At 36.1% G+C, this 17,431-nt stretch overlaps 1 pseudogene; it reads left to right on the forward strand.

The window, feature by feature from the left end:
* The first annotated feature begins 8,902 nt into the window (after positions 1-8,902).
* LOC105139342 (uncharacterized) lies at positions 8,903-12,207 on the forward strand (annotated as a pseudogene).
* The last annotated feature ends 5,224 nt before the right edge of the window (positions 12,208-17,431 follow it).

The following is a 17,431-nucleotide window of genomic DNA, read 5'->3' on the forward strand; positions in this document are numbered from 1 at the left end:
GGATGAAAAATCAGTTTCGGGCCGTTTCGGATCAAAACTGTCATTTTCGGTCAAAACCGAGTCCACCGGGTCAATACGGGTCCCACCATGTCGACCGGGATGAAAAATGAGTTTCGGGTTGTTTCGGGTCAAAACTGTCATTTTCGGTCAAAACCAAGTCCACTAGGTCAATACGGGTTCCACCATGTCGACCGAGATGATAAATAAGTTTTGGGCTGTTCCGGGTCAAAATTGTCATTTTCAGTTAAAACCGAGTCCATTGGGTCAATACGGGTCCCACTATGTCGACCGGGATGAAAAATGAGTTTCAGGTCAAAACTGTCATTTTCAGTCAAAACTGAGTCCACCAGGTCAATACGGGTCTTACCATGTCGACCGCGATAAAAAAAAAAGAGTTTTAGACTATTTTTGGTCAAAAGTAGTATTTTTGGTCAAAAAACCCGGTCCACCAAGTTGATACTCGTATAAAGATTTTTTTTGTAATTAAAATTGATTTTTAGGAGATGAAAAACTTTTTATAATATTGATTTGAATTTTTAATTTTTACCCTTATAAATAAATATTATTATTATTATTTAGAATTATTATATATAATAAAACAAAAAAAATAATTTAATTTTGTCGATGGTAATCGGTGCACGTTGAAAATTTTGACAATCCCGTGATTATTTTCATAATAATGTGATTTACTGTCTCCTTTGATCGGCTATAAATAGCCAATGAAATCAAGACACAAGACACGGAGAAAAACCAAGAATTGTGAATTTTGAATTCTGAATTGAGTGGCACTATTTGCATTACTATTTGTGTTACTATTCTTTTTTTTTTTATATACTTTTTCTACACCTCAGTAAGATATTAATTTTTTTTTAAACAAATTGAAAAATACCAAAAATATCCCAACCGTTAGATCTAATAGTGTTTGAATCTGAGCCTTTGATTTCTTAGGATACAATAGACTTTACCACACCAGATTAAAACCCAAATCAATCTCAGCCTTTAAAATAATCTATCCTTTGATCCTGTTGCGCCACGTCAGCAGGTGTACCCAGCACTCGGTACACCGCGACACAGCAGATCGTAGCCCATTCAATCCTGACCGTCCGATCAACTTGAAGATCAAACCAATCACAGCTGCACGATCTGTTCATCCGAGATCCAATGGCTCCCAGGCTTCAGACGCACGGGTGCACCATACACTCGTTCACACCGTAGCAACACCTAGAGCTTCTCTCTCCTCTCATCGGCGATTCTCTCTCTCTTCGCTGATCTCCCATTTCCAGCCGTTTTAAGCCACGAAACCACCACAAAAACGTGCATCGACTTCTCTGAAGCAAAACCCCGGTCGTTTAACACTTTTTCACCGACAATTTTGGCTGGAAAAAGGCCGCGACCTTTATCGATCGATCGACCTTCAAGTCGTCGATTCTCCCTCCTCAGACATCAACGACCAACGAGACCACCACCATCAGAATCCTCGTCCTCAGATCTACCAGAAGCAACCATCGTTTGGCTGGAATCTCATCAAAAAAATTTGCCGCCGTCAACAGTAAACACGCGTGAGCCACACGCGCCGCCAGTGGCATTTTTGTAAATTTTCGATAAACCCGAGGGTATTTGAGTCTTTTGCCTATACAAGGGTACTCAAGTAATTTTCTATGATATTTTATGGTATTTTTTGATATTTTTATATATAAATACTTGTAAATTTTGTATGTGAAAAAAACAAAAATAAACCAAAATAAATAACGACGCGGGTTCAACACTCATTTTATCATATCACTGTTCGTGGGTCAAAAACCCAGTTCTTAAGAATTGATATATCTATTTGTCAATGATGTCAAAATAATTTTTGTTTTATAAAATAAATATTATTTGTCGACACGTCTCTTTTATTTACAGAAAAGGACCGATGTCAAAAAAAAATTAATACCAAAATATAGATTATGTCCATTATTATTTATTTTGATAAATCAGACGTAACTCTTCTTTTTAGGGATAAACGTCAACATTTTAGACATAATTTTAGGGACTGATGTCATTTTTAATGTGTCTCCTATTTTTAGGAACCGACGTTAACCATGTTAAAAATTTACAAATAAGCTTAAAATATAATAGCATTTGAATCAAATAAGAAAAACACACAAGTAAAGGTAACCTTTCTCTGAAAGGATGTTTTAAGGGTGGTGTTTACCTTCCCTTAATCATAACTAACCCAGTACCCAAATCTCTGGGACTAGTGTCTAATTTTGGATTTCTAGTTCCCTCAAATTACTAGATGGCGACTTCAATAAAATCTTTATTTCCCCTAATCAAATAAAAACTAAATGATTCTTTTTTGTTTAAAAAACAAACAAAAAGGAGTGGAGCCATCGCCCGACATCGTGTAGCGACAGAATGACAACTCCACCGGGGACTTAGGGTGGAACCAACTACTTGTGTTTGCTTTTCATATGCTTTTTCTTATATGCTATTTATTTTTGGTATTTATTTTATTTACATTATTTATTACTGTAATTCCTTTCAATTTTTCATATTGCCACATGCATGCATGATATTTATTTGTGTACTCACACACTTCACGATGAACTCATAAAAGCTCTGGACCCGAGCTTCGTCCTTTTTAAGATTAGAAAAGAAAGATTCAAGTGGTAAGTGTGACTTATGTCCACTAATGCTCATTTGGACTTTCGCTTGGATTGTAACTCACCCTATATAACGGGTATTGTGGAATTTTATCCCATACTCATGATTGCATAAGGTTAAGAGGTCGATTACTTCACAAGTAATTCGGGCAATCTAAGAACAAAATAATTTCTTTAAGGATATAATAAACTAAGCCAAACCTTATGAGTTAAATCCTATCAAGTAGGATATAAGACACAAATAAATGTCAATGCATTAACATCCATTTTTATATACATTCCATATTCTCATTATATCTCCACCGATCCTTATAGGAAGTGTGAGATGGAAAAAACCAATACTAGTGAGGAATTTTTGACCAGATCAGAATTGAGCCAATATGATAAAGGGGATTGTTTGCCATCAGAATTTGAGCCTCAATTACCAGCACAGGTTAAATTAGATGACAGACCACTTGGTACAGGACAACTACTGAACTATTGGGAAATGTTATCCGTTCATGATCAGATCGATTTTCAGAAACAATATGGGGACTTGGCACATTTAGTGAAAATTAGGGTCCAAAATGCTTGTTTTCAAGCCATGATAGATTTTTGGGATCCAAAATATCGGTGCTTCACTTTTGATACTATGGATATGACTCCTACTATCGAGGATTATGGATCTCTGCTAAATTGTCCTAAGTCAGAAAAGGTGTACTTTTACACACCTATAGAGCATGCATTTTCTAACTTTGCTTGGATTACCCAGATAAACTGTCAACTAGCAAAATCACATGCAACTAAACGAGGAAACAATCAGGGTTGGTTTTAGAATGAGCTAGAAGCCATATTCAAGAGGAGATTACATGATGAAAGCAATGAAATTCGATTGAGAATTTTAGCCTTGGGCATATACGGTTTGGTTCTTTTTCCATCTGCCGAAGGAATGATCGATTTTGAGGCTGTTAATGTATTTAAAAATGTGGTGACCCTTAAAATTAATCCTGCTACAACAATATTGGCAGAAACTCTCTCATCCTTGAATTATTGTAGAAAAGCCGGAAAGGGTCGTTTAAGATGTTGCTTGTAGCTGTTGTTTGTCTAGACTTTGAGTCACATGATTGAGGGGAAGATTTCAGGTTTGGTTGGTACGCCATGGCATCTTTATTCTAAGCTGGAGAATTTTGCTGAAAAATATTTGCATGAAGTAGGAAGAACTACATGGGAATCAATGTTTCTGAGTTTGAGTAAATCTCAATTTCATTGGAGGAGTCGATATTCTTACTTCAAATCTTATCTGACATACTGTGGTGAGTACCCATGGGTCCCGTTGATAGGAGCCCGTTGCTATATTAGTTATTATCCTAACATGGTTTTACGATAGTTTGGATTTGAACAGTTTATTCCAAGGACTACCGAGTTGGCAACATTCTATGAAGATTTCAAGACCTCGAAGAAATTATTAGAGTTAGTGAAAAAGGCATGGAAACATCCTGGTAGGGTTACTTCTGCTAAGAGGGTAGAAGGAAAAACAACTAAAGGATATTTAATATGGTAGAAGAAGAGAGGGAAAGGATACAAAGTTCCTTCATTTGAAGGGCCATCCAGGTCTGTGAATCAGTCTGCTGAAGACATACACGAAGAAGTTTGTGCTCAATAAGAATCTTACAACCTAAATTTGAATTCTGAAGTGAAAGAGTTAGCGGCTAAAAAAAGAAAGTTAGCATCTAATCTAACCATTCGAGAAAAAGCATTCGCTATCACGAAACAGGAAAAAGATGACTTGTCAACTCAGCTACAACATTAACAACTTGAGTTCCAGCAGCTACAAGAAAAATATGCACTTCTGTCAGAAGATAAGAGGAAGCAAGATGTCAACATGAAGAGATGGGTTAGAAGAGCATCAAAATCTGAGGAAATGGCATTAAAGTTGGAAAAGGCAAATAAATCACTTCAGGAACAGTGTCAAAATCAAGATGCAGTAATTGCCAATTTAGATGAGCAGGTGAACCATTTGCTTTCCACTGAGCAAACCTTATCATCAGAAAAAGAAAATGCAGAAAAAGAAGCAGAATGTTGGGCTTCTGAAGCTATATGCTATCATGTGCAAGTAGATGATGCCAAGAATTATGCTTCAGGATTAAGAAGCATAGCCCAACAAATAGCAGATGGTGAGCCAATGACTAGAAATGAATTCCATCAGTTTTTTGGGCTAATCAGAGACGAGATTAATGAGATTGCAACATATGACGGTCCAAGGCTTTGGAAAGATTGACTTGTTGTAATTCTGATATTGTAAACCAATAAAAGACAATTTCATCATATTTTTATTATGAGAAATGTTTACTTTGATATGAATTTATGGCATCAAATTTCTTCCCTAAATCGGTTCAAGTTCCTGTAGGTTTGGAGTCCTCAGTGAGAACTTTCTTAAGAGAATCTGATCTGGTCTCTTCCTCATCATAAGTTAAAGGAAAACCTAAAACAAATAACAAGCATACATCATCCATATGGCATTTTGCATCCATTTGTGCATTTCATTCATTTTTATGGCATTCATTCAGGTTGAAATATAGGTCCCCCAAAAGACCATAAAATTCATTACACTCGATTATGAAGAAAGATAATGGAGAACGAAAAAAGAGCACATCTAGAGGCTCACTATCAAAGGGAGTTGGAGAGCATGAAAAATGATATCGTAAGACTTACAAGTCTACTCGAGCAGGCCCTGGCATCCAAGTCTGGAAAGGATACCTCTACTCAGCCAGTAGTTGCAACTCCATCTATATCTACGCCAGTAGCTCCTTTCATATTCACTTCTCAAAATCTAGGGGCAAACCCTTCTTCATCTGAACAATAGTTCACTGCCAATGTTCCACCAGCACAAGTGCCGATCATAAACTTGACAACTGATGACTCACATAGGATGAGATACTCTAAACCTGTTGATTATGACAAATTGACCGCTCTAGAAGAAAGATTGAGAGCAGTTGAAGGGGCAGACTTATATGATCCTGTTCATGCTGCAGAGATGTGTTTAGTCCTAAATGTAGCTGTACCCAAAGAATTTAGGGTACCGGAATTTATCAAGTATACGGGAACTGAATGCCCAGTTACTCATCTTAAATCTTATTGTAATAAGATGGCAGAAATGGTGAATTATGAGAAACTTCTCATCCATTTCTTTTAAGACAGTCTTTCTGGATCAGCACTAAGCTGGTATACAAGGCTAGATAATACAAAGATTAGAAAGTGGAAAGATTTGGTCAAAGCTTTTGTGGAGCAATACAAATTCAACATGGAGGTAGCCCCGGACAAGTCAAGCTTGTTAGTCATGGAGAAGGGCAACAAAGAGACTGTAAGAGAATACGCTTTGAGATGACATGAAAAAGCATCCCATATACAACCCTCTTTGTTAGAAAAAGAAATGGTCACTCTGTTTACCAACACTTTTAAATCTCCCTACTTTGAACACCTAGTGGGTAGTTCAACTTAGTATTTTTTTGATGCTGTAACTATTGCTGAGAGGATAGAACAAGCAATAAGAATGGGGAGAATGTTATAGCCTATTGAGAAGAAAGGCTTTATCGGGAAAAAGGAGTCTGAGGTGAACAATATGGAAGGAGGGTACAAGGGTAAGAAGAAAAATTACCATCACTATAACTTCCAAAAACCTACCCAACAAGTTGCAAGTGTAAACTTCACTAACCCTTTCCCTGCCAACCAGCAAAACCAACCAAATGACCAACAAAGTAACCAGATTATTAATCCTCCAAGAAGGAATTTTCAAAGAACCCAAGAACGGTTGCCACCATTACCACTTCCCTTGGGAGAAATGTATTCGAAGTTGTTGAGTAAGGGGCAGGTGGCCCCTGTTCCCTTAACCCCACTACAACCTCCATACCCAAATTGGTATAAGCCTAATATGACATGTGAATATCATGCTGGCATTGCTGGGCATAACATTGAAAGCTGTAATGCATTCAAAAACAAGCTCCTACAATTGATAAAAGCTGGATGGATAACTTTTGATGATGCACCGAATATGAATTCCAACCCTTTACCCAATCATGCTACAAGTAGTGGAGGGGTGAATGCTGTAGGAGTAGAGGGTAAGAAGGAAAGAACTTTGAAGGTTTCCATGGAAAACCTGTATGGTATGATGGTATAGTCTGGATATTTATCCGAGTTTGAACCAGTAATGAATGGAAATAATTACTGTAAGTTTCATGCCAAGGTGGAACATCACATTGATGATTGCGAAGAATTTCGCCAAGAAGTGAAAAGGATGCTGAGTTTCGGCATGATACAGATAGAAAGTGAAGAAGAAAGCAGTGAAGTTAGGATGATAGGCTGCTAGGAGAAAAAAAGGGAGGTTTGTAGACTCTAACCAACTGTGGGTGGTCCGCCAAAACTAATCCTAATCAAGCCTGTATGTACCAATAATGGAAGTTATGGCACAATGCCTTACAATTATGGATATGTTTTCAATATTAAAAATCCTACTCTTATCTTCCATACTGAAATTAGTGGTTTAACTCGAAGTGGTCGGTGTTTTACACTAGAAGAATTAGAGAGGCAGATGAAAACTAATGGAAAAGAAACAGTTGAGGCTTTTAAAGATATGGAAGTGAACAAACCCATAAGTGAAGAGGAGTCTAATGAATTTCTGAAGTTGATGAAGCATAGTGAGTATAGTGTGGTAGATTAGTTGAAGAAAACTCCTGCTAGAATCTCTTTAATGCCACTTGAGTTCTGAGTTACACCATAAAGCATTGCAAAAGGTGTTGAATAAAGCATATGTGCCACAAGATATTACTCAGGATACAATGGAGCATTTGGTGGGAAGAATTAACGCCTCCAATTACTTATATTTCACTGAAGATGAGCTAGACCCGGAAGGGACTGGGCATAACAAGCCCTTGTATATCATTGTGAAATATAAGGACTGTTTGATCGGCAAAGTGCTTGTGGATAATGGTTCAGCTTTGAATGTGCTACCAAGGTATATGCTAGATGAGATGCCAATTAAGGCCAAATACTATGACGGCTAGAGCATATGATGGTTCCCCTAGACAGGTGATAGGGACCATTGATATTGAATTGTTTATAGGGCCTCAGATGTTTTTGATAACTCTACAAGTGATGGATGTCTATCCTTCGTATAGCATGTTATTAGGAAGGCCATGGATGCATGCCTCTAGGGCTGTGACATCATCTCTACACCAATGCTTGAAGTACATCATCAATGGTACTTTAGTGAAAGTTAAGGCAGAAGAAACCTTATCCATGATAAGGAATGTGGCGGTCCCTTATATTAAAGCAGAAGATTGCAAAGATGGAAATCTCCATGCCTTCGAGATTGTGAACACCGAATGGGTATCGGAGAATATGGTGTTGAGAAGACCAGCTATTTCTAGTACTACTAGAATGATAACTAAATGCTTTTTAAAACATGGGCTACCATTCCAGAATGATCTAATTGCTGGAAATCATAAAAGAGTCAACATAATGAAAATTAAGGCCGTTGATCAGAGGTTTGGGCTTGGCTTCAAGCCTAAGAAAGATGATCATAAAAGAGCTGCTAGGATAAAGTGAGAGAGAAGGTTGGCTAGAATAGAAGGAAGAAAGCCAGAGGAAGAAGACATTGTAATCCCGCCTATCCATGTTTCTTTTCCAAAGTTAGCATATGTGATGAAACCTGAAAACATGATGGAGGTTTTGGGACAGAAACTTGCTGTCATGGATATCAACAATATATAAGAAGGTGAAGAGAAAGGCTGGAACTGTGATTATGAGCTAAGAACAATAAAAGAAGATGAATTGTTACCTCAGTTAATTGTCCATGCTCTAGAAAAAGCTCCAACCAGCGCCTGTGTGCGAAAGCTTTTAGTTGAAGAAGTATTTCAGAATTGGGAGATTGAAGAAGCCCCAATTATTTTCAAGAAGTAATGATTAAGTGTCTACTTATATTTGCTTTTATGTGCTTTGCATTGTAGTTTGCTTTGTGTTTTTTATACCTAGTTGGAAATCTTGGCTCAAGATGATAACATAAGGTCTTTTCATAATTATTGAGCCAACTTTTAAAATAATATTGAGAACAAGCATTTTCATTAGTATTTGTTGAATTCCTTTTGTTTTGTTCAGCTACAAGATACGCATTCACACTAAAAACACCTTCCGCTTTCAGGAATTCTGAAAGTGAATCCTCCATAAATCCACAAACATATTGCATTGAAAATGAGTGGCCAAACTTTGATAAGGATGAGATTGCAATGGATGAAGAGGAATGGGATGAAGGGTTTGCTAGACGGGTAGAACAGTCGGAGCATGCTTGGAAACCTGCGAAGGAAGAACTAGAGGTGATAAATGTAGGCATTGAGCAAGATAAAAGAGAGTTAAAGATCGGAACTCTGATCACTACAGAAGAAAGATGCAGTTTAACCTCATTACTACAAGAGTATATCGATGTGTTTTCCTGATCTTATACAGATATGCCTAGTTTAGACATTGATATTATAGTACACAGATTGCCTTTGATAGAAGGATGTAAACCTGTTAAGCAGAAATTAAGAAGAACTCGCCCAGATATTGTGCTCAAGGTCAAGGCAGAGATAGAGAAGCAGTGGGATGCCAGTTTTCTAGAAGTTATTAAATACCCTTAATGGGTATCTAATATAGTGGTGGTACTAAAAAAGGATAACAAAATCAAAGTATGTGTAGATTTCAGGGGTCTAAACAAAGCCAGTTCGAAGGATGATTTTCCTTTGCCTCACATAGATGTCCTAGTAGACAATGCTGCTAGGAGTTCAACTTACTCCTTCATGGATGGATTCTCTGGTTATAACCAGATTAAAATGGCTGAAGAAGATAAAGAGAAGACCACTTTTGTCACACCATAGGGGACATTTTGCTACAAAGTGATGCCATTCGAGTTGAAGAATGCTAGAGCCACATATCAAAGGGCAATGGTGACACTTTTCCATGATATGATACATAAAGAGATTGAAGTGTATGTGGATGATATGATTGCCAAGTTTAAGAATGAAGAAGATCATGTTCAGGTACTAAGAAAATTATTTGAAAGACTAAGAAAGTATCAATTGAAGCTGAATCCTTCAAAATGCTCGTTTGGGGTAAATTCTAGAAAGTTGCTAGGATTTGTGATAAGCAATAAAGGAATAGAGGTCGATCCTGATAAAGTAAAAGCAATTCAGGCTATGACAGTTCCTAAGACTGAGAAAGAAGTAAGAGGTTTCTTAGGACGTTTGAATTATATTGCTCGATTCATATCTCAATTAACTGCAACATGTGAGCTAATTTTTTGATTACTTCAGAAAAAGAACCCTGGTACATGGGACAAAGATTGTCAAAAGGCTTTTGATAAAATAAAGCAATACTTATTGAATCCACCTTTGCTAGTGCCCCCTATGCCTGGAAGACCTTTGATCTTGTATTTGATAATAACTGAGGTAGCAATGGGTTGTGTGTTGGGACAACATGATGAGTCTGGAAGAAAGGAGCAAGGTATCTATTATCTGAGTAAGAAGTTTACAGATTGTGAATCTAGATATACTATGACTGAGAAGCTATGTTGTGCTCTTGTATGGAGTACGAAGCGTCTTCGACAATATATGTTGTATTATACCACCTAGTTGATCTCAAAAGTGGATCCTCTTAAATACATCTTTGAGAAACCCTACTTGTCAAGCCGAATAGCAAGATGACAAGTAATGTTGGCTGAGTATGACATTGTATACAAGACAAGAAAATCTGTGAAAGGAAGTGTAATTGCTGATCATCTAGCAGATAATGCTATCAATGACTATGAGCCTTTGAAATTTGACTTCCCGGATGAGGATGTGTTGATAGTAGAAGAAGATAAAGAAAAGAATGATTGGTGGATCATGTATTTTGATGGGGCAGTGAATGTTTCTGGTAATGGAGCAGGCGCTGTGATAATCTCACCTGACAAGAAGCAATATCCCATCTCAGTCAAACTACAATTTAAATGCACTAACAATACTGCTGAATATGAGGCTTGTATCCTTGGATTAGAAGCTGCTTTGGAGATGAAAATAAAGAAGCTTGATGTCTATGGGGATTCAAAGTTAATAATCTGTCAAGTGAAAGGTGAATGGCAGACCAAGGAAGAAAAACTGATACCATATCAACAATATCTCTCCAAACTGACTGAGGGCTTTGATGAGATAGATTTTACCCACATGGGAAGAGACAAAAACCAGTTTGCTGATGTTTTGGCAACCTTAGCTTCTATGGCCAAAACTGATTACGGAGTCAGGGTACAACCAATCTGCATTGAGATTAGAAATTTTCCAACTCATTGTTGTTCAATTGAAGGAGAAATAGATGGGAACCCATGGTTTTATGACATCAAACAGTTTATCTAATATCAAGAGTATCCCTTGGGGGCATCCAAAGCAGATATGAAGACCTTGAGAAGGTTAGCTCTGGAATTTTACCTGGATGGAGAAATTCTATACAAAAGGTCATTCAATGGGATTTTACTAAGATGTCTAGATGAAATCGAAGCTAAGGTAGCATTGCAAGAAATTCATAAAGGAATTTGTGCAACTCATGCAAGTGGGCATATGATGGCTAGACAATTACAACGATCTGGGTATTTCTGGATGACCATGGAGAAAGATTGCATCGATTATGTCAGGAAATGTCATAAATGTCAAGTGTATAGTGATAAGATAAATGCACCTCCAGCTCCTCTATTTAATATGACATCACCATGGCCATTTGCAATGTGGGGAATAGATGTAATTGGACCAATCAACCCAAAGGCCAGCAATAAGCATCAATTTATCTTAGTAGCCATTGATTACTTCACAAAGTGGGTGGAGGCCATTTTTATGCCCATGTAACTCAAAAGGTGGTCAAAAGTTTCATTGAGAAAGATTTGATCTGTCGGTATGGTTCACTTGAGAAGATAGTGACCGACAATGCCCAGAATTTTAATGGAAAAATGATAACAGAATTATACGTGAAGTGGAAAATTAAACATTCAAACTCATCTCCCTACAGACCAAAGATGAATGGTGCTATCGAAGCTGCAAACAAGAATATCAAGAAGATTATCCAGAAGATGGTAGTCACTTACAAGGATTGGCATGAGATGCTTCCCTTTGCTCTACATGCATATCGCACAGCAGTAAGAACATCTATTAGATCTACACCTTATTCACTAGTATTTGGGATGGAGGCGGTGATGCTTTTGGAAGTAGAAATTCCATCTTTGAAAGTACTAATAGAATCTGAACTAGAAGAAGCTGAATGGGCTAAAGTGAGATATGAGCAGCTAAACATGATAAGTGAGAAGAGGTTGGCTGCAATTTGTCATCACCAGCTATACCAAAGAAGGATGGCCAAAGCATATGACCAAAAAGTCCGACCAAGAGAATTCAAAGAAGGGGATCTTGTACTAAAAAAAATCTTACTACTACCAAGTGAAGACCGAAGCAAGTGGGCACCAAACTATGAAGGCCCATATGTAGTGAAGAAAGCATTCTTCGGAGGGGTTCTATTGTTAACTAGGATGGATGGAGATGATTTACCTAGGCCCGTGAACTCTGATTCTATGAAAAAGTATTATGTATGATGTATTTCATCCAATCAAAATCAAATGAAATGAAGTTTTGGCCAGGGAATTCTCTTTGGATATACCTCACCAAAAAGCCCATGCATGATCTCAATGGCTCAACAATTTGATCTTTCAAATTTTTTTTTTACAAGAGAACCCATTCTTCTTAAATGAGGTTTTAAAAGAATTGATTTTGTTTATGATTTCAATGAAATAAATCAATGATTTGTTTAGGATAATGTTTAAAACAATTCTTTTAAAAGAGATGACCATACAAGTCAAAAACACGCAATTGGAACAACTATCACTTAAATTCTGTCTTGGACTTACATTTTATCAGCATGAATAATGGTTGGTAGTACATTAGCTTGTCATGGACTTGCAAAACATGGTATCTTATAAATCCAAAACATTACACTGGATGTGGACAAAGGTTATTGGTTTTAACCGATCCTACTTGAAATGAAGAAAGATCATCTTTGATATTCCTTTCACTTTCTTTTAAAATTATCCTTTGCAGTCCCAATTTGAGTCGAGTCTATTTAAAGTTTTTTTCATAAGAACCTTAACTAAGATCACACCCTACACTGGGGCAAAACGAAAGAAATGATCATGGAAATCATCTTGAAGAAATGTGTGCTTATGAAGTCTAACAACAAGGAATTCAAACAAAAAAATTCCAAATAATTGAGAGAATTCCCAACATATAGAAAACAATTCCTAATTTGGAATATTTAGTATCATTTTGTTGTCAAGATAGAAAAAAAATAAAAATAAGATAACAATGATCTATAGTTTTCAAACCCTTAAACACTTTCTTTGAGCTTATAAAATCCTCTTTCTTTTACAACCTTGAGCCATAAATACATTACATGCCTTTAAAGTCCTTTCTAATAAAAACAGCAACCTGAATTAATAAACAGCGTTCCCAAAATATAAGAGACTTTTCATAAAGAGTCATGATATAGCAAATAATTATTCATTATTATTCATGCTGATAAAAGGAGTGTTTCTCAAAATAAAAGGCAATTGTTCCTTTTCCCTCAAAATACATTCAAGCAATCGCTTGAACACGTTGAAAACCAAAGCAGAAGGTCATCTCATCACTTACCTTTATTTGAGATTACTTTTACTAAGAGATTTAATACAAATCCTTAGAGTTGCTTGAACATTGTTATAAACAGACATTGAGTTTCAGTTTTCAAAAAACAAAAGAGATCTTTTGAAAAATCATTTTTGAAAAAATGGTTTTCTATGTGAAGAAGAAAGATATATGGCACACCAAGAGGCAGTGTTAGAAAATCAGAGATTCTAACGACAACAAGAGCAAATGAGGAAATGAAAAGAGACAGTTACTTCTTTCAAGGGTAGAGAAGCAATCACAAGAAATCTTCTAGAGGCAAAGAAGCAGTCACCTGATTTCTAATGGCACAAAGAAATTTGCTTCCCTGGTGGGAGATACACATGAAAAATGAGTGGGATAATCCTCATATATTGACCATATGAATTGGTTAAAGAATCCTCAACAACGGAAATGTTACCAACAACACAATATCGGGCTAGGGAGAAACTAATGCTCTCAATGAAGTATCCAATGGAGAAAGAGGTAGTGACTATTGAGAAACTCAAACAAAGTTTATCTTGGAGAACTCTACAACATGGGTCAGCTTGAGTAGATTTGAAAGACACGTGAATCAAAAGGGCTTACTAATATTCAAGATCGCCAAACAAGATGAATGGGGGATCTATATTTCAAAAAGGTAAGATTTATTGCATATCATCTAACTTCACAAACATTGCATATTTGTCTTGTAGATATTTCTTGAAACAAAATTCCCAATGGGATCCAACGAGATTCAGACGAAATGAAGTCATTTTAATCACATCAAATATGACAATTTCATGAAAGCAAAATTCATAAATGAAGATAAGAAAGATGGATTTTTTATTCATGACAAAAGGTTTAAAAGTATAAATATTAAATAGTGCGAGGACGAGCAGGGATATTGTCATCTTGATCATTAATCAGGCCTCGAAGTTCTTCAAATTGTTTACGCATATTCTCCATCTCTTCCTCAAACTCCAGGTGCCGTGTGTTAACATAGTCCTTCCAAAAGTCGACACGTGTATTCAGCTCTTGATTCCTCCTCTCCAAGTCATTTCTGTGACGTCTTTCATCACGGAGTCTATTCCTTAAATTCTCAATCAGATGATGGAGATCAAGAACCTGAGTATTCAGCTCAAGTCTTCTAGCATGAAGACGCTCTACAACGTTCACCAGAGATGAAGTAGCTCTGATACTGAGAGCAAGTGACTAATTCACTACTTTAATATCGCTCCTAGCTACCAGCATGGTTTCATCACGGGGAAGGACCATGTCTCTAGCCACGGCTACAACAGTATCTTTATTTTTCATTACAATATCTTCTATTGTAACTGGATGACCATTCACTTCAAAAGTAGTACGCCAAACTATAGGCTCTACTACAGGAACAAGATTTAGGTTAGCATTGGAAGAAAAGGAAGACATGATTAAAGCTTCAAGAGTTGAGAACTTTGAAAGGCTTGAAATACAAGAAGTTGATGATGTCTGTCACCAAATACTGCGTAATTTATAAGGATTCTACTCCTACTATTATTCTGAACGGACGATCAAATCTCAACTGTAGATATAAGACTTTCGTGAGAAGCTTTCATCATCTCTAAGATCGATTTACAAATTAGATCTCAACCGTAGATATAAGACTTTCGTGAGAAGCTTTTATTATCTCTGAAATCGATTGCAAATCAGATCTCAACCGTAGATATAAGACTTTCATGAGAAGCTTTCTTCATCTCTGAGATCGATTTACAAATCATATCTCAATCATAGATATAAGACTTTCGTGAGAAGCTTTCATCATCTTTGAGATCGATTTTTACAAATCAGATCTGAGTCGTACAAATATGACTTCCTTTAGAAGTTTTCATTAACCTTGAAAATCATAGTGAAATTACTTTTATGTATTTCATAAAATCAATCTGAAATCAGTTTCATGTATTTCAGAAAACCATTGTTAAAATCACTTTCATGTATTTCATAAAACTATTGATGAAATCCCTTCTATGTATTTCACAAAATCAATCTGAAATCACTTTCATGTATTTTAGGAAATCAATGATGAAATTACTTTCATGTATTTTAGAAAACCATTATTAAAATCACTTTCATGTATTTCAGAAAACCATTGTTGAAATCACTTTCATGTATTTCAGGAAATCAATGATGAAATCACTTTTATGTATTTCAGAAAACCATTGTTGAAATCACTTTCATGTATTTCACAAAATCAATCTGAAATCACTTTCATGTATTTCAGGAAATCAATGATGAAATCACTTTTATGTATTTCAGAAAACCATTGTTGAAATCACTTTCATGTATTTCAGGAAATCAATGATGAAATCACTTTTATGTATTTCAGAAAACCATTGTTGAAATCACTTTCATGTATTTCACAAAATCAACAATGAAATTACTTTCATGTATTTCATAAAAAAAACATATGAAATCACTTTCATGTATTTCAGGAAACCATTGATGAAATCACTTTCATGTATTCCACCAAACCATTGTTGAAATCACTTTCATATATTTCATAAAATCAAGATTGAAAACACTTTCATGTTTTTCACTTGGGCAGGTCGCCCATAAGAATTAGACCAACTGAAAATATATGTGTTTTTCAACAACTCCATTTTTCTTTACAAAACTTCCTATGCAAAGTCAAAAGAAAGTGATTTTTTCAATGTCTTTGCACCGTAAGCATTGTAAAGAGGGGACAACTTTTGTAACCCAATTTTGGATTCACTAAAAATTTTTTGAATGTTATTTTATCTTATTATTCATAATAAAAAAATATAATAAATAAAAAAAAAAGAAAAAAAAGAGAGTTTAAAATATATTTTCTTGAGTCAACCGTATCTTTCTACCAAAATCGAGTCCACCAGGTCAATACGGGTTAAACGATGTCGACCAGGATGAAAAATGAGTTTTGGGCCGTTTCGGATCAAAACCATCATTTTCTATCAAAACCGAGTCCACCGGGTCGATAGGGGTCATACCATGTCGACCAGGATGGAAAATGAGTTTCGGGTTGTTTCGGGTCAAAACCGTCATTTTCGGTCAAAACCGAGTCCACTGGGTCAATACGGGTCCCACCATGTCGATCAGGATGAAAAATGAGTTTCGGGCTGTTTTTGGGTCTAAATTGTCATTTTCAATCAAAACCGAGTCCACCGAGTCAATACGGGTCCCACCATGTCGACCATGATAAAAAAAAAATGAGTTTTAGACTATTTTTGCTCAAAACTAGTAGTTTTGGTCAAAAAACCCGGTCCACCGAGTTGATACCCGTATAAAGATTTTTTTTGTAATTAAAATTGATTTTTAGGGGATGAAAAACTTTTTATAATACTGATTTGAATTTTTAATTTTTACCTCTATAAATAAATATTATTATTATTATTTAGTATTATTATATATAATAAAACAAAAAAAATAATTCAATTTTGTTGATGGTAATTGGTACACGTTTTGACAATCCCGTGATTATTTTCATAATCATGTGATTTGTGGTTTCCTTTTATTGGCTATAAATAGCCAATGAAATCAAGACACAAGATAGGGAGAAAAACTAAGAATTGTGAATTCTGAATTGAGCGGCACTATTTGTATTACTATTCTTTTTTTTTTTTATATACTTTTTCTACACCCTAGTAAGTTATTAAATTTTTTTAAAACAAATTCAAAAATATCACAAATATCCCAACCGTTAGATCTAATAGTGTTTGAATCTGAGCCTTTGATTTCTTAGGATACAATAGGCTTTACCACACCAGATTAAAACCCAAATCAATCTCAGCCTTTAAAATAATCTATCCTTTGATCCTGTTGTGCCACGTCAGCAGGTGTACCAAGCACTCGATACACCGTGACACACCAGATCGTAGCCAATTCAATCCTGACCGTCCGATCAACTTGAAGATCAAACCAATCACAGCCGCACGATCTGTTCATCCGAGATTCAACGGCTCGAGTGCACCATACACTCGTCCACATCATAGCAACACCCAAAGCTTCTCTCTCCTCTCACCGGCGATTCTCTCTCTCTCCGCCTATCTCCCATTTCCGGCCGTTTCAAGCCTCGAAAAC

This window comes from Populus euphratica, unplaced genomic scaffold (genome assembly GCF_000495115.2).
Source record: "Populus euphratica unplaced genomic scaffold, PopEup_1.0 scaffold177.1, whole genome shotgun sequence".
Taxonomy (NCBI): domain Eukaryota; kingdom Viridiplantae; phylum Streptophyta; class Magnoliopsida; order Malpighiales; family Salicaceae; genus Populus; species Populus euphratica.